The 26,093-nt window shown below is 41.1% G+C and overlaps 1 pseudogene; it reads right to left on the bottom strand.

The window, feature by feature from the left end:
• Positions 1-22: 22 nt before the first annotated feature.
• On the bottom strand, positions 23-24,736 carry LOC112863652 (calreticulin-like; annotated as a pseudogene).
• Positions 24,737-26,093: the final 1,357 nt, after the last annotated feature.

The raw sequence follows: 26,093 nt of genomic DNA on the forward strand, positions 1-26,093 counted from the left end.
GACTTTGCATTTGCTGTTCTTTCTACCTAGGTTTTCTTCCCCAGGTATCTTCATGGCTTGATCCTTCCTCCAAGTCTCTTGGATGTTGTTTACTCAATGAAGCCTCTCCTGACAACCTCTAGAAGAAAAGAGCAAAACTCTCACAGCCTTCTCTATTGCTTTATTGTTTTCCATAGCTTATTTTACCATCTCCCACATATGTATTGACAAGCCACCTTCTAGATCACCACACTGTTAGCAGGGAGTATGACACATACATATGTATATGTTTCTTGTTGGTCTCCCCTAACTGAAATGTAAGCCCCATGGTGACAGAAACTTCTCTGTTTTATTTCACTAACACAACTTTATAACCTATAACAGTGCTTTGAACAGGCACTCAACAAATATTTGTCAAGTGAACGTATGGTTTAATAATAATGGGTATCATATATTGAGCACTTACTATATGCCAGGAACTTATAAGGTAGTTGCTATCATCATTCCCAAATTATAGATGAGAAAACTGAGGATCAGAAAGGTTAAATAACTTGCTCAAGGTCATATAGCTAGTAAGTGATGGAGCCTGGATTTGAACCTAAGCAATCTAGCTCCAAAATTAATGCTCTTGGGATGCCTAGGTGGTTCAGTCAGTTAAATGTCCAGCTCTTGATTTCAGCTCAGGTCATGATCTCCAGGTTCATGGGATGGAGCACCGCTTCAGCCTCTGTGCTGACAGCACAGAGCCTGCTTGCGATTCTCTCTCTCCCTCTCTCTGTCTCTCTGCCCCTCCCCTGCTTGTGCACACACAGATGCGCACACACTCTGTCTCTCAAAATAAAAATTAAAAAAATAAAAAAACAAAACTCATACTCTTAACCAATATGTAATATTGCCTCAAAACATTATTAGATGATAACCTCAAAGTAAAAACAAGGCAAAACTAGACTAAAAAGTGTAAAAGGGCTTAATAGATTTTTATTTTTCCATGATGACTACTTCAATGCTTCTTTGGAAATATTAAGTATGAAAGTTCTCTCAAAAGGTTTTTTAAGCATGAGTTTAATCTGCCTACTGGGTAATCAAGCCTGCCACTGGCCACAAATCTGCTTGAATAGACCTTCTTGAAGAATAAGGGAGTCATGAATCCATTGTCCCAATTATTACTCTACCCATAAAACAGTTCTAGGAGAGCAGGAAAGCTGGGGAGCAGCTCTAACACCTTCCTTCTTTCTCCAAAGCATTCATCAGAAATGGGCTTAGCAGCCACCTTCTAGATCACCACACTGTTAGCAGGGAGTATGACACAGAAGGAGTGTCAGTTCTAACTCAGTAAGTTTAAGGCTGTGTGTGACCTTGGCTGTTTATATATATTCTTGGAATTTCAGTTCCTAGAGCTGAAAAATGGGAATAATGTCTGTCTCATTAGGTGATTTTGAGGGCTAAGTGGGATAACTTTTGGAAAGTGCTCCTGTACAAAGTTGTGGATGTCCAATGAATATATGAGCTCTTTCCTTTCCCCTCTTCTCAGGGCCATGTGACCAGCAAATGAGATAATGACTATTAGGCTGATCTTGCAAATGCAAAGAACACTGTACAACTGAGGAGTCAGACATCTGGAATTCAGGGTAGGGGAATATCTTACTTTTCTTATTCCCCAGGTCTTATTTCCAGTCTCCTCAGCAAACTTCATCATTTGTAAGAAAGAAAATATCCAAGATGCTGCCTGATTGTACCTGTTGAAATGAAAACAGTGGGATTAGAATGAGGTTAAAAATCTTAAAAATTCACTTGGGGGCCTTGCTAAAATGCAGATTCTCAGACCATGGACCCAAAGATTTTAATCAATAATTGAGGCAGAATGAGGGAATACAAAGGTGATTGATAATATGGAGCATCCAGAATGTTGTACCACCTTAGTTGATCCACTCTAGAAAGAAGTTCATTTACTATTTCCCAAGATTCTGTGTCCCTCAAACCTCTGACCACTATTTTAGAAGATTATAAGGAAATTTTCATTACTCTGCTAGGCTCCAAATTGCTGCCCAGTGGTTCTTGCCCCAGCTCAGATTGACAGCATCTACCTCTGATGCCACTTAGAAATGCCCTTTTTAAGCTTCTCTCCTTAATATAATAAGAAACATTAAGAGAACATAAGGAAAAGGAAAGGTTTGACAAGAAGTATGGGCAGAATTTAGATTCTTTACCATATTTCTCTCTTTTCTTTTTTTTTCTTTCTTTTTTTTTTTTTTTTTTAGAGAGAGAAAGAGAGAGAAAGTACATGTACGAAAGCAGGGGAGGGGAAAAGGAAGAGGGAGAGAGAGATTCTTAAGCAGGCTCCACACCCAGCACAGAACCTGACAGGGGGGATGTGGGGGGGAGGGTGTGGGGGGAGTGGGAGCTCGATCCCGTGACCATGAGATCATGACCTGAGCTGAAATCAAGAGTCAGATGCTTAACCTACTGAGCCACCCAGGCACCGCTCTACTTTCTTAAAATAACATATTTAGTATTTATAATTAAAGAAAAAAGTGAATTAAGTCAATGGCATATAATAAGTCCAGTGTTTGTTGATTTAATGATATAGGAACAGAATACAAAGAGCACAAATCATGGGTCAGACAGACCAGCTCAACCACATACTAGCTGTATGACTTTGGGCAAGTTACTCAACTCCCCTGGGCCTCTTCCCTCTTAAGTAAAATATTGACAATAACTCCCTTGCAGTGTTGTAATGAGAATTCAAAATAATATATGTAGGGGCACCTGGGTGACTCAGTTGGTTAAGCATCTGACTCCTGATATCGGCTCAGGTCACGATCTCACGGTTTGTGAGTTTGAGCCCCCCCATATGGCTTACTGCTGTCAGCACAGAGCCTGCTTCAGATCTGTCTCTTTCTCTCTTTGCCCTTCCCTTGCTCACATTGTCTCTCTCAAAAATAAAAATAAAACATTAAAAATAAATAAATAAACTTAAAAAAATATTTGTAAAGCACAATATCTGGCAGTTAATAGTCACTCAATAAATGGCAACAATTATCACAACTTTTCAATATCTGGATATGTTTCAGAAGGAGCAAAAAAGAGTCATTCTGTATTTTTTTTAAGCTTATTTATTTATTTATTTATTTTGAGAGAGAGAACACATGTGCGCACACCAGAGCAGAGCAGAGAGAAAGAGAGGGAGAAGGCAAATCCTAAGCATGTTCCATGCTGTCAGCACAGAGCCCAGCATGGGGCTGGATCTCATGGACTGAGCCATGTAGATGTCTCTGTATTTTTTTTTTTACCTTAGCAGTACGTTAAATAAATCAGCAAGTTAGTTGTGTGGGAGCAGTTGTGTGACCAAAAAGAAAATTCACAGCATAAGTTATGTGTCCCTCCTCCAAGGCTTGAAAAAAGTTTTATTTTCTTTAAATGAGAAGACTTTTGTTTGGTTTATATAATCCTACCAACCCTGCCTCCAACAGAGGAATGAAGGACAAAATAGCCACTTTGAATAGAGATTGTTATTTTACTGGGAGCCATGATTTAGTCGGTTTTAATAATTCCTTCTACAACTTTAAGATATTTTTTTATCTTTGGGATTTTTTTTCTCTTTTGAGTTGGAGATTTTTTTTCTCTTTTGAATCATCAGAAGTCTTGGTTAGAGAACTGGTCATTTGTTGGCTCTTCCATTTTCCTTATTCCAACAAAAAATGTTCCTAATCTTCTCTTCTCTTCAGTGCCCCCTTACTCCCATCCCCCTCACACTAAACTCTTGGTTCTGCATTCAACTAAAAATCAGGACATGAGGGCTAGTTCTGCTTCCTAAAACTTACTAGTGCAGTGATCTTGGTCTATAAACATCCTCTCTATTCCTCCATGTTATCATCTGAAAAATAGAAGAAAATAGACCTTATGTGCTTTCTTCATACAGTTCTCAAAAAGAAAAATAAAAAGCTTCTGCACAGCAAAGGAAACAATCACAAAACTAAGAGGCAACAGACAGAATGGGAGAAGATGTTTGTAAATGACATATCAGATAAAGGGTTAGTACCCAAAATCTATAAAGAACTTAACAAACTCAACACCCCAAAAAACCAAGTAATCCAGTGAAGAAATGAGCAGAAGACATGAATAGGCACTTTTTCAAAGAAGACATCCAGATGGCAAACAGACACATGAAAAGATGCTCAATATTGCTCATCATCAGGGAAATACAAATCAAAACCACAATGAAATACCACTTCACACAGGTCAGAATTGCTAAAAGTAACAACTCAAGAAACAGATGTTAGTGAGGATGTGGAGAAAGGAGAACACTTGTGCACTGTTTGTGGTAATGCAAACTGGCACAGCCACTCTGGAAAACAGTGTGTAGGTTCCTCAAAAAATTAAAAATAGAACTACCCTATGACCCAGCAATTGCACTTCACTACTAGGAATTTATCCAAAGCATCCAAAGAATTCAAAGGGGCACGTGCACCCTAATGTTTATAGCAGAGCTATCAACAATAGCCACGTTATGGAAACAGCCCAAACGTCCATCAACTGATGAATGGGTCAAGAAGATGTGGTACACACACACACACACACACACACACACACACACACACTGGAATACTACTCAGCAATGAAAAAGTATGAAATCCTGCCATTTGCAACAACGTGGATGGAGCTGGAGGGTATTATACTAAGTGAAATAAGTCAGTCAGAGAAAGACAGATATATGATTTCACTCATATATGGAATTTGAAAAACTTAACAGATGAACATAGGAGAAGGGAAGGAAAAATAAGATAAAAACAGAGAACCATAAAAGACTTAAATACAGAGAACAAACTGAGGGTTGATAGGGTTGTGGGGGTGGGGGGTGGGTTAAATGGGTGGTGGGCACTAAGGAGGACGCGTGTTGGGATAAGCCCTGGGTGTTACATATAAGTGATGAATCACTGGATTCTACTCCTGAAGCCAAGACTACACTGTATGTTAACTAACTTGACAATAAAATAAATAAAAATAAAAATAAAAATAAATAAATAAATAAATAACAAGAGAAGAAAAGAAAAGAAAAGAAACAGAATACATAAGAAAGCATTTTGTTAGACTGTAAACGCTAAAAAGCTCACTGAAAGCTACCTGTTTCCCGTGCTATCCCACTTGAATCATAAAACGGAAAGAGGCTAGGTTTGGGCACTTTATTAGCTATAGCATCTTGACAAGTCAAGTCACCTCTTGAGCCCTCTGCTTCCTCGTCAGAAAAAGGGAGACCTCACAGACCATATGACTTAAGAAATATCAGCATGCGGGGTGCCTGGGTGGCTCAGTCAGTTAAACGTCTGACTTCAGCTCAGGTCATGATCTCACTGTTTGTAAGTTTGAGCCCCACATCGGGCTCTGTGATGATCTCAGTGCCTGGAGCCTGCTTTGGATTCTGTGTCTCCCTCTCTCTCTGCCCCTTCCCCCCACCCCTCACACTCTATGTCTCTCTCAAAAAATAAACTAAATTAAAAAAAAAAAGAAATATCAACATGCTTTGCATTGTGGCAAAGCTATACTCACTGCTTTTTTGTGTCATTATTCCTTCAAAGATCATAAAGAGTCCCAAAAGTAAGAGAAAGAATTTTCTTCCTTTGTGGCCATCTCCCCCCACCCTCTGTCCTAATGAAAGAATGTAACCACTTCTGTCTAAACAACAACAATAATAACAAAAGCAAGGGGATAGTGTATGGATGTGTCAGAACAGAGGGCAGGAAGGGTGAGGGATCAGGCAGGGAAATTAACCAGTTTTCTAGGCTAGGACCCACCAGGAGGACAGCTGGGCTCACAGAGCATCTGAAGGCTGGAAACCCTGATAGGGACAGGGCAGGTAAGGGAGTTCCCACCTATAGGCATGCTGAGAGTCACTAGGTTTTTACAGTAAGGTGTAGGGACCCCATGGTAAACTGGATGTGTCCAGCTGGTTAAGTGTGTAAAGTGAAGTAGGATGTGGGAGTATCAGACCGAATTAGAACTTAGAAGGAAAGGATGCATGCAAGGGTGATGTCAGCATCATACAGAACTGTGTCACAAGAAAAACAATAATATAAAAAGATAATGCTGGAGTTTTAGACATCTAGTCTCTCAGGCTTTACCCAGACTTGATGGATCAGAATCTGCATTTTAATAAGATCCTCTAGTGATTCATATGCACATTAAAGTGCGAGAAGCATTCCTTCAGCGTGATTTAAATTCACAAATAGAAGGTTTGCCTGCTTGGAGAGGTTGATAGAACTCAGAACTATTAGTGCCTCAGTTAAGCATCTGACTCTTGGTTTCTGCTCAGGTCATGATCTTACAGTTTGTGAGTTCAAGCCCTGCATCAGGCTTTGAGCTGACAGCGCAGAGCCTGCTTGAGAGTCTCTCCCTCCCTCTCTTTCTGCCCCTCTCCCGCTCTTTCTCTCTCTCTCTCTCAAAATAAATAAATAAACATTTAAAAAAACAACTAAATACATTTTTATAGATGAACAAATACATAGTTTTAAATGTATACTTTAATGTTTTCAGTGAAAAAAAAAACCCAATAGATTTTAAGAAAACAATCAAATTAGGCATATTAACATGACCACATATTTACACAAGATATAGAAAGTTCCCATTATTTATTAAAAAGAGAAAACTGAGCGGTCCCTGGGTGGCTCAGTTGGTTGAGTGTCCAACTCTTGATATCGGTTCAGGTCGTGATCTCACTGTTTGTGAGATGGAATCCCTGTGTCAGTGTGGATCCTGCTTGGGATCCTCTCTCTCCCTTTCTCTGTGTCTCTGCCCCTCCCCTGCTCTTGCACTCTCTCTCAAAATAAATAAATATTTTTAAAAAGAGAGAGAGGGGCGCCTGGGTGCCTCAATTGGTTAAGCATCCGACTTCAGGTCATGATCTCACAGTCCGTGAGCTGGAGCCCCGTGTCGGGCTCTGTGCTGACAGCTCAGAGCTTGGAGCCTGCTTCAGATTCTGTGTCTCCCTCTCTCTCTGCCCCTCCCCCGCTCATGCTCTGTCTCTCTCTGTCTCTCAAAAATTGAATAAACGTTAAAAAAAATTAAAAATAAGTAAAAATAAAAACAGAAAGAGAAAACAGTAAAAAAGAGATAACAATGGCAACTTGTGCAAAGTGCATCTACATTCTTCATATAGGAAAGGAAGGAAAGAACAACATGTGTCCCTTGGTTCTTTCCTTCCTTCCTTCCTTCCTTCCTTCCTTCCTTCCTTCCTTCCTTCATCCTTCCTTCATCCTTCCCTCCTGCCCTCATGTCCATATCTCTTGAAACCCTACTGTGTGTGTAGTAATTTACATACATCATCTCCTTGCACTTCCATGCCAGTCTCACTGAGCTAGGAAACCAAGAAAGTGGAAATAAATAAAGTGGAAAATAACTAAACCAAGAAAGCTTCATAGAGGCAGTGTCTTGTCCAAGAACCCTTTGGCAGCCCTGTACTGTAGAAATCACTGGTCAGAGACAGATTTCCCTGGCTATGGAAACTTCCATGATACACTCCAAGACAAGTGGCTGTAGTTTCTAGAGGCTCTATTGTATAGTGGGTTATAATCAATAAACGTTTTGTTTGATTCCTGTCTCTACCACACATTAGCTGTGTACTCTTGGACACATCACTCGACATTTCTGAGTCTCAATTCTGTCAAATGTAAAATGGTAAAAGAAGAGACAATAATACATTACATAGTTATGAGAATTAAAAGAAGCAATATAGGTAAAGCATTGACCCCACTCCTGTATTTACCAAAAGTGAATTCCCTTCCTCTCCAAAGGAATTCCAAGACTATGTAGATTTCAAGGTTTTGTTTTTTTTATAGATTGCAGTTTTTCAGAGGCCTCCTGGGCTAAGGCCTTCATTCTGGAGCTGGCTCTTGAGGCACCCTTTTCTCCTGGGTTGGGAAAGAATCCTCCCCATCTTCAATAACTGGTCTCAAAGGAAGAGAGAGAGAGAGAGAACAACTCTATGAAGACCTGAGTATATGAGCCCTCCAATCAGAACCAGGAAAGATGACTGGCAGAGAGAAAAAGACTAGGCCAAGAATTGTCATCATGGCTGGGCCAATCACACCCAACATCTATCTGGGGATTTTAATATTTCAAGATTTTACCACATCTCTGATGATTCCCTTTTACACCCAAAAAACACCCTCAAGAATCATGCGGGACCTTGGGGGCGCCTGGGTGGCTTGGTCGGTTAGGCATCCAATGTCGGCTCGGGTCACGATCTCACGGTCTGTGAGTTTGATTCCCGTGTTGGGCTCTGTGCTGACAGCTCAGAGCCTGGAGCCTGTTTCAGATTCTGTGTCTCCCTCTCTCCGACCCTCCCCCATTCATGCTCTGTCTCTCTCTGTCTCAAAAATAAATAAACGTTAAAAAAAAAAAAAAAAAAAAAAAAAAGAATCATGCGGGACCAGTAGGGCAGTGTAAAGTATTGCAACCCTGAATCTAGCCTCAGAAAGATCTGCACTCAAATCTCAGATTTTCTTTTTACCAAATGTGTCTTCAGGCAAATTATTTATCTTTTCCAAACCTCAGTGTTCACTTTTAGAAATGGGAGATTTCATAGTGAGAATTAAGTGGCATTTGCAAAGTCTTTAATATGGTGCTTGGTACATGGTAGGGACTCAGTACATTTTAGCTATTATGATTTTCAGGATGAATATAATTAGCCCTGTTTTAAAGATGAGCAGTTTGAGGGTTAGAAAGATCAAGACTCATTCAAGTCTTGTGATTTCCAGCCTGGAACTCCACTTTGTGAAAACTTTAGAGGCACTGTTGATCAGTGGCTCTGAGCTCTGAGAACTTTACCTGCCAAAGGTCCAGGCCAGAAACATTGATGTTATAATAGTGACAAATGGTGGTATCAGGCTTATATTTAGCGTTATCTATTCCTGGATGAATCCACTACCCCTGTTAACTGGGATTGTCAGTGATCTGAGGTTTCCATTGTTCCTAAGCAAAGAACCAAAGAGTGCACATGGCATTAATATTTTTCCATTCTTCTCATGCAATCAGAAAGACTAATTTATAAAGACAGTTGTATTTATACAACTTATAAAGACAGTAGGATTCCTGTAGCTTCTTTCCCTTTCCTCAAGCTAATGAATGAGACTCTTCCAAGTTCTCCTTTTACCCAGAGGGTAGAACAAGGTGGCAGAGACCCATTCTAAGCCTGGTTCCATCTCTGTGCATAAGTTCGTTCATGACATTAAGGAAATGTAGCTTCACAGGGAACACCATCTAAGGACTTTGGCACTTGGGCCATTCTCTTCCTAGTATATGACACAGGAAACTGTGGCCCAATAAAATCATCAGTTCTGTCAAACTGATGTATCAGTTTGATGCAAACTGCTTGCCTCAGTTATATCTCTGGACTATTTGATAGCCAATCCTTTTAGTTTCTTCTCACTTCTGACATGAGGTCAGGAGTTGGTCCTTAAAGAGAAGTTCTCCATCCTCACCCCCAACACCTTTGGCTTATTCATATCCCACCTTTCTCTTTCAGGATCAGTTCTGAGACTTCCAGTTCCTGACCTCAGACCCATTTTCTGTTTTGACCATGTTTCTTTGGCTGCTTTCCACCACTCTGGACAAACCCCTTGTCTAGGGCTGCTTAGATCTCTCCCTCCCAGCATTGACATTTACCAGACCACCAGGTAGGCACTGCCCTGAGAACAGGGCCTAGATGAGGCTACAGTCTTATGGGGAGTGGGGGTGGGGGTGGTGGTGAGGAGAAAACCGCAGGATCTTAGAGTTTCTGTTTTGTAAATTATACCTTACATCTCTCTCTTCTGTCTTATTTCTCATACCTGTTGCAAGGAAAGGCCCCCTTCACTTTATACTTCAGGTTTGGCATCAGAGGCCCTTCCCATTCCCCATCCACTACCTCATTCCAGTCATCTGGCTTCTTGGCATTTCGGTCTGGGATGTACTCAAAGTCCTTCCAGTTCTAAAACAAAATGTTCCTTCTTTAGGACAGGTGAATGGGCTGGGATAAAACTGGGGTCCCTACAGTCAGGCTAGACCTGACTCCCTAACCCTGCCAACCTCCTGTCCTTACCCCTATGAAAGCCCAGCTCAAGATTCTGCAAACAAATCCAATACAGGAGAGAAAAAGCCTTTAAGCAACTCTCGCTCTTCCTCAAGTTGTCACTATCACTTTGACCTTGAATACTTCAAGCTCAAATAAGTTGGAAATTTCCGTTCTGTCTGACCCTCTCCCTCCCTCGATCATGTGCCCCTATGGTCAGAATAAGTCTTCTAGCCTGTATCACTCTTCCTGAAGACCCCCCTTGGTGATCTGCTTTGTACCCAGAATGCTCCCAGACCTGTACCAGTCTTCCCTTTTACTCCAGGCCTCTTCTATTTACCAAGACAAAACTCCAAGTCACAAACAACCTACCCTGACTTTCATATTTCTTCTGTTGTGGAGCCTCCAAAATTTTGTTTTATCTACCTAGCAGGTCATCTTGGTGCTGACCATTTGCCCAGACTGACTGAAAGCTTCAATGCTAAGCCAACTAGACCCTGTCATTCAGTAACATTGCAGCTGGGAAAGTTCTCTAGTTCCTCAGCTGTCTCAGCCACTTTTTGATTCCTGAGATGTAATAGTCAGCATCCCATCATGAGGGCTAAGTCTTCATAGATCCCTGCCTATCTAACTGCTTTCCCTCTTCTCTAATTTTACTCAGCAGCGAGCACAGAGACCTGTAGCCTCTCCCCTCTCCCCCAGGTCTTGAGCCAACCCTGATTACATCAGGTACATGGTCCTCAACAGGAGTGAGGGTCTGTGGTTAGTCTTGCTGCTCTAAGCCTGCTTACTGCACCTGGAAGAAGACTCACCCCTAATTTTCCTGTGGTGCCAAAGGACCACAGGACACAGCCTGCTCACCTGTCTTAATTCCCTGACTATGCTTCCCTCCCATGAGACTGGATCCCTTTGCTAAATCATCCTACACACAGCTGAGCCACTGCCCACCTCTCTGCAGGCCTCTTCTTAGGAGTTCCAGCCACTGGGTCCCATGTTGCTCCTTGTTTAACCCTAAACGTCTTTTCTGCATGAGAATGAATCTTCTCTGACCTGTGGAGAACCGACAAAATAGCTAAGACCCTCCATGACCTGGCTCCAACAAACCTTTCCAACTTCATCTCCCACCAGTCTTCACCTTGAAATTTATGCTCCCAAAATAGTAAACTGCTGCTTTCAATTCTTTTATGTAGCCATGTTGCTTTCCACCTAATTGTTGTGCCTCTGCTCCTGCTGTTCTCTGGGTCTGGAATATCTTCCCTCTAACCCAATTTCCCACTTCCCTTGCTCTAGTAAATTCAGTGTTGAAATCCAGTACATTTTAACATATAAATCCTGTATATTAAAAGGACTTACTATTTTCTAATCACTATATTATGTGTGTTAGCTCATTTAATCCTCACAACCACCTTCACACATAGGTATTATAATAGTCCCTATTTGTGAAATTGACTTTCATAGCAGTTACATTCCTTGCCCAAATGTAACTGCAAGTAGGTAGGAGTCTCACAGTTAGTAAAGGGTGGAGCTCAGATTTCAATCCATATCTATATGACTGCAGTCTATGTTTCCAACCCCTAGGTTAACCCAATCACTCAAACATTGCCTCCTCCTTCCAAGACCACCACCCAAACCCTATCACAGGCTAGGTTAGGAGCCTCTTTTGGGCTCCACAGGATTTGGGTTTCCCTGACTCTTAGCACTAATTACGCAGTGTGACCTCTGTCTGTGTACTTGTCTGCAAACTCCACTAGATTCTGAATACCAGGAGGATTCTCAATCCCTGGATTGTGCTATTCATAGCTATATCCAGGAGAGCTTTGCAGTGAGTGATAAGAAATCAGTGAATATATTCCACACACTCCCCATATCAGTAACTCTGGAGTCAGAGATCCAGATTCAAATCCTGGTGCTAATGTAGGTATACTTGCCAAGTCACTTCATTTTCTACGTGTTGTCTGTTTCCTTATCTATAACAGGGATCAGAGCACACTGTTCACAGAGGCTGTCAGAAGGATCAATAGAGTCTCAACAAATGTAAGTTGCTTCCCTCTTTCCTCCACACCTCTTTGGATACCAATATTTAGCTGGATACCTCTTGGAGTGATTAATGCCCCAGTTTCTGCTTCTCTTCCCAGCTTTCTTCTCCCAGCCCCATAGCTGACATCTCCATCTGTTTCCCAGCCAAACACTGTCTAACCTCAGGTTTCTTATCTTTAGGACCCTCTATTTGCAGATGTTCATCCCATTTCCTTGGTTTCCAGGCATAGAGGTCTTTTATCTTCTTGGGAGACAGGAAGTCTCAGTCAACTTCCAGACCCCCAGCAGCCACTTGCTAGTTGTTGTTGATTTTGACCTCATAAGTAGCATTGGGTGAATGATCAAAGTGTATAGTTGAGTATCTTTATTGATCTAGAAAGAGGATAGGGAATATTTCAGCTCCACTATTGGACATCTTTGGACCTCAAGCATTAAATGCACCACCTAAAACAGTTCCTGAATGCCATCCCCCAAATATACACAAACATATTTCGCCACACCCCTCCTCCCATTTCTATGATTAATTCAGTAGAGACTCTGGATCTTTTTCTCCTAAGTACATACTTCTTTGGCTCCCCTGACCACCATCCTTCAGCTCCATCGCAGTTCTGGTCATTCTCTGATGTTTTCTGTTTTTCTGTCTGTGCCCCTTGATTATAAGCTTTTCAAAAGCAGAGGTCATATCTGACTCATCTGTTGTGTTAACAGCTTCCAGCACAAGGCCTACCCCAGAGGAGGACCTCAGGGAGCCCTTGCACATACAGTCCTTTCACAGTCCTGCTAGCAAAGGCCTTGAGCCTGAACATAATTTCTCCAGTGACTCAAGTCCTATGGGCTTCTCTAGACCCAATTTCTGCCTCTCCCCCGCACTCTGGTTGTGCTGAGTTACTTACAGTACCACTCTTTCTCAGGTATTTTTTACTTTTCTCATGTGATTGCCTCTTCCAGGAATTAAATCCTCCCTAAAATTGTCACACTCTTTCACAAGACCAATTCATGCTCATCTTTCAAAACTCAGCACAGGCAAGACCTCTAGGAAACATTTCCTAAGGCTCCAGGTTGTGTAGAGGGCTTCTTCTGTGCTTCCCCAGACTCTGATCATACTGGGTAGTCCTCTCCTTTTCTTGATTCATACCTTCACTGGACTGTGAGTTCTGTGAGGTCAGAGGCCATGTCTGGGGCTCACTTTATCCCCACCCCAAGTCCCAACACAGAGTTGGAATTTGGTGAATGCCGATTGAGATGCTAAAGAAATCCAGCTACTATCCTCCAGCTAACCTAGGTCTCTCTAATCTAATGCTACTAAGACAAGCCCATCACTCATATTTTAGCTTAGTACCTGCCACCTCGCCCATCCCTTCAATATTTAGCAGGGCAACAGGGCCATGCCAAACATTCTTCCAAGAGAGGACCTTATCTAACTTCCTTTTCAGTTATGTGAACTTCTGCAATCTATAGCACTTCTCTATATCTATTTTCTGATAGTGTTTAATTTATAGGGTTTTTGTAAAGGTTAAGTGAGATAACACATATAAAATGCATATCCTTCCCCCTAGGCTGAAGACCAGCCCACATACTTACCCTGAATTTGATGGTCTTGTTGTTCTCATGCTATTTCCCTTGATAATGAAGGATGACCTGCACTTTGTTGTTGCCAAAGCCACAGAATGTCAGGGCCTAGAAATTAAACCCTAATGCATGGTGTTACATCACTTTTAGGCAGTTTGCCTGGTCTGAGGCTAAGACAGACATAGCTAATATATTAATCAGGGCCCCAGCAAGAAACAGATAGCACACTCAAATTTAGTATTACTTGAGGAGAATTTAATAAAAGGACTATTTACAAAGATAGGGGACCTTGAGAAGGCATAAAGAATAGTGCTGTGCTGTGCGCTGGCAACAGAAGGGCTATTCCTACCCTTATCCCTGAAGGGGCAAAGAGTAAGAGTGGTTACCAGAGCCTGGAAGAAAGACTCCTGTGGGGAGGGTGGCTGGAGGGAAACTGTGACTTTCAGTTGAGAGGCACAACTCTCTTTCCTCCCTCTGATCTACTGCCAGGACTTCCATTGACCAAACCCAACCAGAAAATCCTTCCTGTGCCAGGAACCTTATACCATATCATTTAGTTCTTGTGACAAGCATGTGTTACTATCTCCACTCTTAGCTGGGAAAATTGTGGCTTAGAAAATTTAAGTAACTCACCCAAAGTCAAATAGCTAATAAGTAGCATTGCTGGGATTCAACCCAAGCCTACTAAGAAATAGAGCCTGGGGTTCTTTCTGCTTTGTGAAAACTTTAGAGGCAATTGTTGATCAGTGGCTCTGAGCCTGGAGAGCTTAATGTGACAAAGGTCCAAGAATAGGTTTTAACCTAGTTTTTCAACCTCACTCCCCATGTTCTTCTTGACTATCCTAAACACACACACACGTACGTGCGTGCGCAAAGTGCTCTAGCCACACTGGTTTCATCGGTTTTCTACCTGCATTTCAATTTCATGCCTCTGAGCTTTTGTATAGCTTCCTCTGTCCTCATTATATTTCCCCCACCTCCTCCTCTGCCTATTAACATCTAACTCATTCTTCAAAGAACAATTAATACCCCATCCAAAAAGCCCCCCAAGTTGGACTGAGTCATGCCATCTTTGTAGTCTCATAGCACCTCATCAATATCTTTTTAAAACTATGTCTTGGAGCAGCTGGGTGGCTCAGTCAGTTGAACAACCAACTTTTGATTTCCACTCAGGTCATGATCTCACAGTTGTGGGATTAAGCCCAGCATCGGGTTCTGCACTGGGTGTGGAGCCTGCTTGAGATTCTCTCTCTGCCCCTCCCCTGATCACGTGCATGAGCACACTCTTTCTCTCTCAAAAAGAAGTAAATGGATAAATAAATAAATAAATAGAAAATATGTCTTTCATTCTGCCTTTAAAAAAAATATTCACATGCTTGCTTCCCCACGAAATAGAAGGCAAAAATATGGAGTAGAAAAAAGCACAGGCTTTAATCTGGATAGATTGGATTTGAATTCTGACTTCCCACTTACTCACCTTGGGCAAATTTCTTGCCTCTGTTTCCTCATCTATAAAATGGAGCTTTTAACAGCTGAAACTGCTTTGGTTGTTTGAGCATCAAATAAATAACATTCATATGAAAAAATCACATTTGAAAAAGTATTTCCATTTTCCTTACTACAACCATCTCATACATAAACATATATAAACTCCTTGTAAGGAGGGTGGATTCTGACGAAAAGAGAAATGGGCGAAGACACATTCAGGCACCCAGAGTGCTATATTGTTCTATGCATGCAAGAGCTTGAAAGATGAGGGAGAAAGAGTTGGTGGGGGAGGGGTGCAAATAAAAAAAGGGAAAGAGGCTGAAGAGGAAGATTTTGGCAAAAGCTTGAAGCAAGAAATCTGAAACTCCCTGGGAAAAGAAAGAAATTTTTAGGGAAAATTTTAAGAAAATTTTGCTGTATGACATGTGGCATAATGCTTGCCTCTGACTTTGTGCAAAAACATTTGGTACATTCCTCATCAGTGCTTTGGGAGTTGGATTAGCTTTTATTGTTGTTTGTTGGTTTAAAAAAATTTTTTAATGTTTATTTATTTTTGAGAGAGAGACAGACAGAGTGTGAGCAGGGGAGGGGCTGAGAGAGAGGGAGACACAGTATCTGAAGCAGATTCCAGGCCCTGAGCTGTCAGCACATAGCCCAATGTGGGGCTTGAACCCACAAACCACGAGATCATGATGAAGTTCGTCACTTAACCAACTGAGCCACCCAAGCATCCCTGTTTGTTGGTTTTTAAATCTCAACCATCATTCAAGATTGGAGCTAAGTAAGAGGTGGACTGCTCCAAGGAGGCCTAGTGACATATTTGAGGTTACAGATGCAATACTCTGGACTCATTATGGATGCTTAATAAAGGTGATTTATATGACCTCTTGGGCCTTCTCTCATCAAGGGCAGGAATCGCTTTCAAAGCAAAGCATATTTTAGTAGGTGCATTTGAGGGTGTCTACACAGTTTATGGTTCCTTTCTCCCTTTTGGGAACTGGGGAATGTCTCTCTGTATTGCAGCCTTGTTAATAACCATGTGACTATCTCTTTCGTCTATTTATATTAACATTTAAGCTTAAGGTTGCTTTTTTCAGGTCATTGAAGAGTCTTACTGTGTAGGAAGGTGGATTAGAAATTTCCTTTTTCAGGTCAATCTGAGCCTCTTCAACAATTACAGTGCCTCTCATTAAGACCTCATGTGGCTTATAGTGACCACTATCAGAGAGCTTACAAGCATGATGTAATGCTCAGATTCTGAATGCCTATCCTCCTGGTTCAGGGTATCAGGAAAGAGTTTTGTATACCTGCCACCACAATCAATGCCTTGCTCATGTTTTACTGAAAACTGAACCACCAAGGTCTCATTCTCATTGCTAAATGGCTTAAACCTGGTTGAAAGGGCATAAAACTTGGCATCTTCATTGGTCTGCAGACCCGGGAGCAGAGAACACAAAATCTTTAGGCTTAAGTACTCAAAGAGCAGCCAGAGAGACCCAATACTTGGTATCACCAATCTTTGGTACTTTCTTACATACCTACTATGTGCCAGGTGCTATCCTGGACACATTACCTTATTCAAGCCTCAGAAGAACCCTGCAAAATAGGTATTATCTCTACTTTACAAATTAGAAGTCTGAGTCACAGGGAGTGAAGTGACCTGGCTAAGCCCTCATGGCTAATAAGTAACTAAACTAGGATTTTATTCCATGTTTGTCTGATTCTTTCTTCCCCTTATACCATTCTGTCTTTAATGCTCAGAGATAAATACTGTTCTGCAGCTTTACGAAACAAGGCCCTGTTTATCCCAAGAAGCACAGAACATTTCTAGTCTATGTACGTTATCTTATAAATGAGGAAACCAAGCCCCAGAAAGGAAAATTATTTATCCAAGATCACACAGTCACAAACAACAGACATACAAGAAGCCAAGTCTCCTGACTTCCAAGCCAGTGGTCTTTCCATTATTCCATGCTGCTGCCCAGCTTACTGGTTTTGTCTCTGTCACTTAAATTCTCTAAGTCTCAGTTTCCTCATCAGAAAATGTGGATAATTATTCCTACCTCATAGGGATCCCATGAAATTCATATGGGTAAGAGATGTGAGAAGCACTTTGTACATTGTCAACATAAAATGCAAGGGGCTATCATCATTCATGCTTAGAGAGGGTCCTTCCTTCATGACTCCACAGCTCTCTGCACATCCCTGGGTCACACTAAGTTGCAACTAGGTTTATTTCAGTCTCTTTGAATAGTTTTTAAGCTCCTGAAGAGAAGGGAAATCTTCATATTCCTGGAATCTAGACCAAGGCCTAGCATAGAAGAGATGTTCAATAAATATGTGTTAAATTGCACAGAAGAATCACAGGTGCTGATTCAGCTATCTCTGGAGCATTTATTGCATACTAGTCTCTGTGCTAAACACTTTCATGTCTGATATTGCATTAGGAACTGTGTATTTTAGAGAGTATGCTTACTTCACTGAAGACCTCAAGTGAGGCCAGAGAAGACTTCAGGGCGAGGGAGTGGGCCAAAGGGAAAGAGTATTGCACCCATAAGCAGAAGACCAAGCTCTGAATCTCTGCTCTACCAGACCCTGCTATGTACTCCAATGCAATCCCCTCCATCCTTGCTGAACCTCATTTGTACCTAAGAGCCCTTCTGGACAACCAAAGGGAACCTAATGCACTTAAGTGGAATGAGATCTGAGGAGCAACAAATCAGAAATCAAACTGAGAGGAGGTGGGTGTCTGTGCAGACTGCCCCCAGAGCCACCAAGAACCAGGCGTCCCACGAGTCTCTCAATCTCCAATTCTCTCTCCTTTGGAAGCAATTTTTCAGAGTGGATTTAAATGAGACTTTAAATGCTCAAGTCAGTTTGTAATGTTCTCCTTTAATAAAAATGAAAATGAGATTCATAACAGTAGCCAGGAGAGAGAAGATGGGAAGTTACTCCAGGGGACAATCAATGGATTCTATTTATAGGATAAAAGCTTTCTCAGGCAAAAACCCTTGCCTTGTAGACTTTGCCCTTAGAGCTCCCCCTTCCTTCATAATATTTTTTGGCTCTTACAGCAGTTCTGCCTAACGAGCATGGCAGGTGATGATTATCATCTCCATTTAACATCAAGGCTCAGAGAAGTGAAAAGACTTGCCCAAATTATGCAGTTAGTGAGTCATAGGAGTTAGCCCTCAGTCTGTCTGCTCCACTCTCCTTTGCACCAAGCTGCTCTAGGGGAAAGCAACATTTGAAGGTTATACAGCATTTTTTCCTGTTTCAATTGCAGTGTTATATTTAAAAAACTCAGGGTGGAGAAAGCAGGGTAGCCCAGCAGTAATTAACCCAGTCCTGGAGTCAGACCTAGAATCAGATCACAGCTCTGCCTCTCGCCAGCTGTGTATATAGCTTTGGGCAAATTACCCATCCTCTCTGGGCCCCCTCTGCAAAACTGGGAACATAACAGTAACCATCTCATGAAGTTGTTAGGAAGATTAATGGGGATAATGTGTCTAAGGGCTTAGCTTTGAATATCTGTTATTTAATAAATGGACATTATTATTTTGTGGACAGTTCCTTCTTCTCCACCTGCTAATTTTTTATTCTAAGAAAGAGAAATGAATTGATAATTATGAATAAAAACAATTACATGAAAGTCAGAACTTTTTCCCAATTAGTATATTCCTGAATTCCAGCATTCACCTTTATCCTCTTCTTTGTCTCTATAAAATTTTCCTGCTGTAAACTGAAATTACCATAATCAAGCCTATGTTTAAATTATACCCGTCGTTTTTTCCACCCACTAATGGGGGAAAGAAGAAAAGCAACATATAGAAATTATTTGTGTTTTCTTAAAGACAATAAGATGCAACTAAGGCTGACCAAGCCTACAGGAACAGTAAGGGAATATCATGGGATAACTCCAATATTCCTGAAAACCCCTTTACTATCTGATGCCTAAATTCTACCATTTGTTTGTTTGTTTTTTTAATGTTTATTTACTTTTAAGAGAGAGAGGGAGAGAGAGAGAGAGAAGGGGAGGAGCAGAAAGAAAAGGAGACAGAAGATCCCAAGCAGGCTCCATGTTGCCTAGAAAGCCCAATGTGGTGCTCAAATTCACAAACCATGAGATCATGACCTGAGCTGAAGTCAGACACTTAACAACTGAGCTACCCAGACCCCCCTAAACTCTACCATTTGTGCCCTACTGTGTGGAGTGGCTTGACTACTAAATATTTGAGCCACTTACACATTAATGCTCCACCCTACCCTCCTCTATGAGAGTTAAGTCTTAAAAACCATCATGGCAATGTATGATTGGTTGAAAGACTTGAGGGATTCTCTTAACAATAGATGGAAAAAATATGGTTAGGGGAACTAAGTCCTTATGCATATTTATGTCTAATAAGATAAAATAATAAAATCAACTCACCAAGAGATTAGCAATACCATTTTATACTTCTTGAATTAGTAATGATGATATTAAACAATCAATTTCCATTTACCATTTTTTTATTGCTTAAAATTTTTAGACTCTTCCTTGCAGTTTTGAGGAGATGCTGATAAATTTGTTTTGCTTTGGCATAGATGGCATACAGACATCTTTTTAGGACCTGGCACTCCATGCAAACATTCAGTGCCCTTCTGATTTTAGGCTTCAGAGTTGCTGACTCCCACTTCCTGGGCCCACCATGGTCCCAGAGTCACAGGGCAATTTGGCAGCTTGTGATGGAAAAGGCCTTGGGTGTAGCCTTTATTTCATCTCCTCCCTGCAGCTAAATGGATATTTCTCAAATTCCACTACCCAGTATGTCGGGTTATTGCCTGAGCTCTGCCCATGAAAACCCTACTTCAACTCACATCCAGTAAGACCACCCTGAACTGGCTCTGTCAGCTCCTGTTACTCAAGCCTGACAGCTCACCTCCTCCCCTCATGAGGCTTAGGGGGTGAGTTTGCTTTCTACGGTCTTGCCTCATCTCCCAAGATCTCAGCATTAGACAGGACAAGACATCTCAGTGACCACCTTACCCACCACTCCTGACAGCGGGCCTCCCATTGTTCATCCAAAGAAGGATAAGGACTGATACCAAAGTTAAAAGATTTGTTATTGTGTGTTTGGCCCTTATGTGGGTCCCTAAAAATTTCACCTCATTTACTCCCATCGATAATGCTATGAAAAGGTACTATTAGTTGCATTTTGTGTCTACTAAGTGGAGGACTTGAGATGTGAACTCATTTGTCTGACTTCAAACCTGGCCTTTCTTCTGGAAAAAGAGGGAGCTACAGGGAAAAGTGCTATGAAGAACAAAAAGTTGTATAATCATAATAACAACTAACAGCAGTCATATGTCAAGCATGGTGCTGAGTGCTTTACATGCATTATCTCACTGCATTCTCATTATAGCTCTGAGACAAACGTGCTATTTTTCCCCATTCAAATGATAAGAAAAGTAAAGCTAGGAAACCTATCCAAGAGCCCAGTTTGTAAGTAAGTGGGCAAGCCAGGTTCAGACGCAGGCCTCTATAATGCCAAAATCTTTACTTTTAACCCCTATACTATAAGGCTTCCCATGAGGTGATGTGTGTGAAAAGCCCTTTATAGCCTAGAATGCACAGCAAAGGTAAGAGTCATAGTACTTTACACTTTGTAATTAATAAAGTTATTTGTGTATAATTGGAGTAATGTCTATCTTCCCCAGACACCAACATGCTGGTAAGTTCCATAACTGTTTTACTTACCATTGTGTCCCAGTATCTCTCATAAAGTTAATTGCCAAAATATTTGTTGAATGACTGAATGGATGTATGTATGATCTTACCTTTTGCCTATGACATAAGATTCTCAGCTTTATAAATGGATAGATTCATTTATTAATCCATTTGACAAATGTTAATTGAATTTAACAAGTACGCAGAAACAGTTGTACAACTTTGATCTTGAACTTTATGGTAAGAGAGGCTAGGGCAGAACTCAGAATTGTTTATGGCTAATTATTTTTCTGGGTGAACAGTACTGATATAAATCAAACCTGACACAATTTAAGATGTCCCCAAATAAGGAGCCTTTCTTGTTAGGAGAATAATGTCCTGTGGTTAATAAAGTCCTACTTTAATGTTTTATATTTTTCCTCTTAGCATCATAACATCTTAACATCAGAGAATGCTCAAGCCAGAATGACTGTTGGTGGTCATTTCATCTGACCTCCTCATATTACAGGCAGGGAAACTAAAGCCCAGAGAAGGAAGTGACTTGCTTATAGACAAAAGGTTGTCAGTTGCAGAGTTGTGATTAGAACCTAGTTCTTCTGCACTTTGGTTCTGGGTTCATTATTCCTTCACTCAACAAATACATAATTTAAAAAAATGTTTTAAGGTTTATTTGAGAGAGAGAGAGAGAGAGCACAAGCAGGTGAGGGGCAGAGAGAAGGAGAGACAGAATCCCAAGCACAGAGCTCAGATATGGGGCTGAAACCCATGAATCATGAGATCACGACCTGTGTCAAGATCAAGAATTGGACGCTTAGACAACTGCACCAGCCAGGCGCCCCTCAACAAATATTTCTTGAGCATTCACTTTGTGCAAGGCATTAGGCACAAAGGCATGGATCTCCCAGGTTCTCTTTAGGGTCTCAGAGTCTGGTAGAAAATACAGACAAGTAGACAGTTACAACACAGTGTGGTAAGGACAGTGATAGAAGGAAGCACAGGGCAATGAAATTCAGAAAAACACTGAATGCCCTCCAAAGTCAGAGTGAACTTCAGAGAAGGCATACCTGAAGAAGTGAGAATGGGAAAGGCAGAAAAGATGAGGAGTGGGTGTTCCAAATAGAATGACTTGCACATGAAAAGGCCCAGAGGCATCAAACAGCACAGTGTTTCAAGGGAAATGCAAACAGTACTTTATAGTTTTCAGGGAACAGGAGAGGAAAGTAAATAGGGACCAGCTCAAAGAGAGATCTTATTGAGAGCAGGAGAGCAGTGTATCAACCTCGAGTATATGCTACTATCTTTTCTCCTCTGATAAATCTTTCCTTCAAATTGGTCAAATACTGTATGTCCCCAGAGATCCAATCAATAAAAAGTAATAGATGTTTGGAAGCTGGTACATCTAGCTGATGAGTGCACATAATCATACCCAAGTCTATAGAAATATAGGACCAAGGAGGCCATATAACATGATTCCTATGTCAAATGAACTTATATCCACATTGCACCTCCCACCGTGTTTGGCTTGTAATGTAGCTCAAATCCAAAGACTGGGCTAGGGACTCATCTCCACCTATAGCTTTAGCAGTATCTTTAACCTCTCTGAGATTGAGTTTCTTCATCTATAGAAAGAGATTATCTAATTTATTGAGATTCTGGGAGAATCAAATAAAATAGAATGTAACACAGTGTCAGGCACATTGTAAGTGCTCAATACATACTACCTGAAGCTGAATCTGTACATATGTGTATATGTATACAAAGATACAACATCAAAGGTAAAGAGAGAGAAATCTTTTTTAGCCTTGAAGGTAAGCCTTGTACCTTCCCCAACACCTAGTCCTGAGCTTGGGACACAATAGGTCCTTTAGAAAATGCTTGTGTAATTACATGAAAATACAGATTTGCTGCATTTATTCAACATAATCAGACTGCATTTTGCAAAAGAGAATTTGCTAGACAAAACTAAAGCTTATTTCTTCAGGTGCCAACATTTTATATATCATTTTCAATTGAAAATTTTTGTAAACATTATAAAAGACTTTGACCTCTTATGTACAGAATCTTAAAATGTAAATTTCCTTGAAGACTCAAACCCTACATTAGGTTGTAATGTACAGCAGAGGTGTGGGTTTGTTTTGAAAATTTTGTCTCCATTGTTCTTGTTCTGCCGTGAACACTCACTTTTCCCTGAGGTCAATGTGTTTGCCTCTAGCAATCTACCCAGTGAGATCAGTGGACCTACATCCCTGTTTACCTGCCTGCCAGCTTATCTGCCCACTTCCTTTCCTTTCTTTTTACTGGCCAGTCTATCCACGTTTGTTACATAGACCATAGTCACTCAAATATTTATTAACTGATAAAACGCCTTGTGGTATAGTGAACAGCACTGGATAACAATCTGAGCCTTCCCCCCTATTTCTGTATGTGACTTGAGCCAATCCCTTTTCTGAATCTGTGTTCTCATCTATAAATAAGGTTTATATTTAAACTCTTCAAAGAAGGGGATACTGAATACATAGTAGCTGCTCAATGTTTATTGAATAACCGATTGGCATGAGGACCAAATGAAGTAAGATAATAATAATTAAGATAATTGCTATTATTGTGATTGTTAATAATTATTAAAAATAATTATTTTGGGGCACGTGGATGCCTCAATCGGTTAAGCATCCAACTCTTGATTTTGGCTCATCTCATGATCTCACGGTTGGTGGGTTTAAGCCCCCCATCAGGCTCTGCACTGACAGTGTGGGGCCTCCTTGGGATTCTCTCTCTCACCTTCTCTCTCTGCCCTCCCCCACTCATGCTCCCTCTCTCTTTTTCAAAAATAAATAAACATAGGGGTGCCTGGGTGGCTCAGTCAGTTAAGCATCCGACTTTGGCTCAGGTCATGATCTCGCGGTTTGCAGGTTTAAGCCCCACATCTGGCTCTGTGCTGATAGCTCAGATGCTCTGTCTCTCTCTCTTTCTCAAAAATAAAATAAACATTAAAATAAATAAATAAGCATTTGAAACATTTTATAAAAAGGCACCTGGGTGGCTCAGTCAGCTTACAGTCAGACTTCAGCTCAGGTCATGATCTCATGGTTTGTGAGTTCAAGTCCAGCATTGGGCTCATTGCTGTCAGTGCAGAGCCTGCTTCAGATCCTCTGTCCTCCTCTCTCTCTCTCTCTCTCTCTCTCTCTGCCCCTTTGCTACTCAGGCATTCATGTGCTCTCTCTCACTCTCAAAAATAAATAAATGTTAAAAAACATTTTTTTAAATAATTATTTTTGCTCTCACTGAATGGGTACTACTAGTAGGTCCTTCATTTATTTTATGGGTTGTCATTTCTAATCAACTATACCCTAGGAAGCACATAACCAAGTCTATTAAGAAAGGGGCGTTAAATAAGAGTCTAAATGCTTGAAGTAAAAGACAATACAAGTCATTCACTTAAATATTTACAGAGCTCCTGTACTGTTGCAGTGCAAGTGCTAGACATCAAAGTACTAATAAGACACAATTCCTCAAGCCCTCTGGCCCTCAAGGAGCTCACAGTCTAATAAGAAAGGCAAATAAAGTGTCTATTTTTCTCATTTTATATTTCGTGATTTTTCAAAGCAAAATAATTTATGGTAGCAGCAAATAAACAGTAAAAACACTATAATCTACCTCACAGACATGACCACTGTCAGCATTCTGATATATTTCCGTCCAGTCTTTTTGTTGTTTTGTGTGTTAACAATGGCCCCTGCTCCCACCTCCACATCTCTGCAGCCCCTGCAGAGATCCTTACCATCAGTTTGCACTTGAGACCTGGAAAGGCCAGCTGGATCAGGCCTCTTTGGTTTGGGCATCTGTCCAGAGTGATTCTTCCTCAGGCCAAGCATGTCCAAGTATCCACAATTGGCAGATGGACCCAATCGCGTCATCAGCTGGAGGCCTGAGCAGCAGGCTGCTCCTCAGCCCTCTGAGCTGTCCTCCGTGGGTGTGAGCCAGCTGGGCACAGAGGCCCTTTGTCTCAGAATGTCTCTTCGGCCAAGTTTTCATGGTCAAGTCTGAGAGTTGACAGAATTAACATTCACACACACCCAACCCCCTTGTGACTTCTGCATCATTTAGATCCTCATCTGCATTCCAGTTTCTTTCTGCCTGATTTTGTGCTTTTACAAATGGCACTGCCATTGCCTTCGCCCTCCCCTCACACTTATTTGTATCACTAATTCAGGGATTCTCCAATTCAATCAATCAACATTTCTGCATATTTTAATGTGCCAGCCCCTATGCAAGGTCTCAGATTCCAAAAGCTCATTTTGCCCTGAGGCCACTGGTACTGCTTCCTGCTGGCTAACTGACACTTGGCAGCTTTGCAGCAGTGGCCAATACAGCCTTTATGGAAGCAAGAGACCTGGGTTCAACAAGCATCTCTGCCAGTTACTTACTCTGTGACTTTGGGAAAACCACCTCTCCTTTCTGAGTCTCTCCATTTCATCTGTACAGTGAGAGGGTTGGATTCTAAAGGCCTGGCATGCCCTCCGGTTGCTGAGCTGCTCTCTGGCCTGGAATAGCCTAGGAAAACAGCAGAGAGAAAGGAACCTCAATCAAACTCTGGTACAAAGCTTTTAAATGGCCCTGCAATGTCATGACCTCTCTCTGGACCTCAGTATTCCCATCTATATATGGGGAGAAGGAGGCCATTTGGGGCTGGATGAGCTCTCAGGGCCCCTTTAGCTCTAACATCAAAGTATCTAAGATTTACCTTTCCCGAGGTTGTTAAATACTACTTAAAATGTGAGCTAGAAGAACTTCAACTTATTGGAATCATGGGAGGCAGTGGGGTGGGGAGCAGGGGTAATGCAAGAAAGATCAGTTTTTGTATTCATATGGCATAGGTTCAAATTCTGACTTTGCCTTTTAATAAATGTGTGACCTTAGATAAATGATCCAACTCCTTGGGCTTCAGTTAGATGGTCTATAGACTGGGAAAAAGAATAACTACTTTGCAGAGTTCGGATGAGGAATGGAGTATGGAAAGCATCGTGCCTAGTGAGTAATACTGTGCTCAACAAAGGTTACTTAAGGTTTCTGATACAATTTAGCTATAAAAACCAGAGTTTAAAAGGAGGAAATTTAGTTCCAAGCAGAAATGGATCAGCAGAACACTTAATTTTTTAATCTTGTTTTTTTTTTTTTATTAAAAGGTAACACAAGTTCATTGTAGAAAACAAAGAAAACATTAAAGTCATCTGGAATTCCATTATCTATTTACATTTTGGTATATTCTATTTT

This window comes from Puma concolor, chromosome C1 (genome assembly GCF_028749965.1).
Source record: "Puma concolor isolate L17-30 chromosome C1, mPumCon1.1.hap2, whole genome shotgun sequence".
Taxonomy (NCBI): Eukaryota; Metazoa; Chordata; class Mammalia; order Carnivora; family Felidae; genus Puma; species Puma concolor.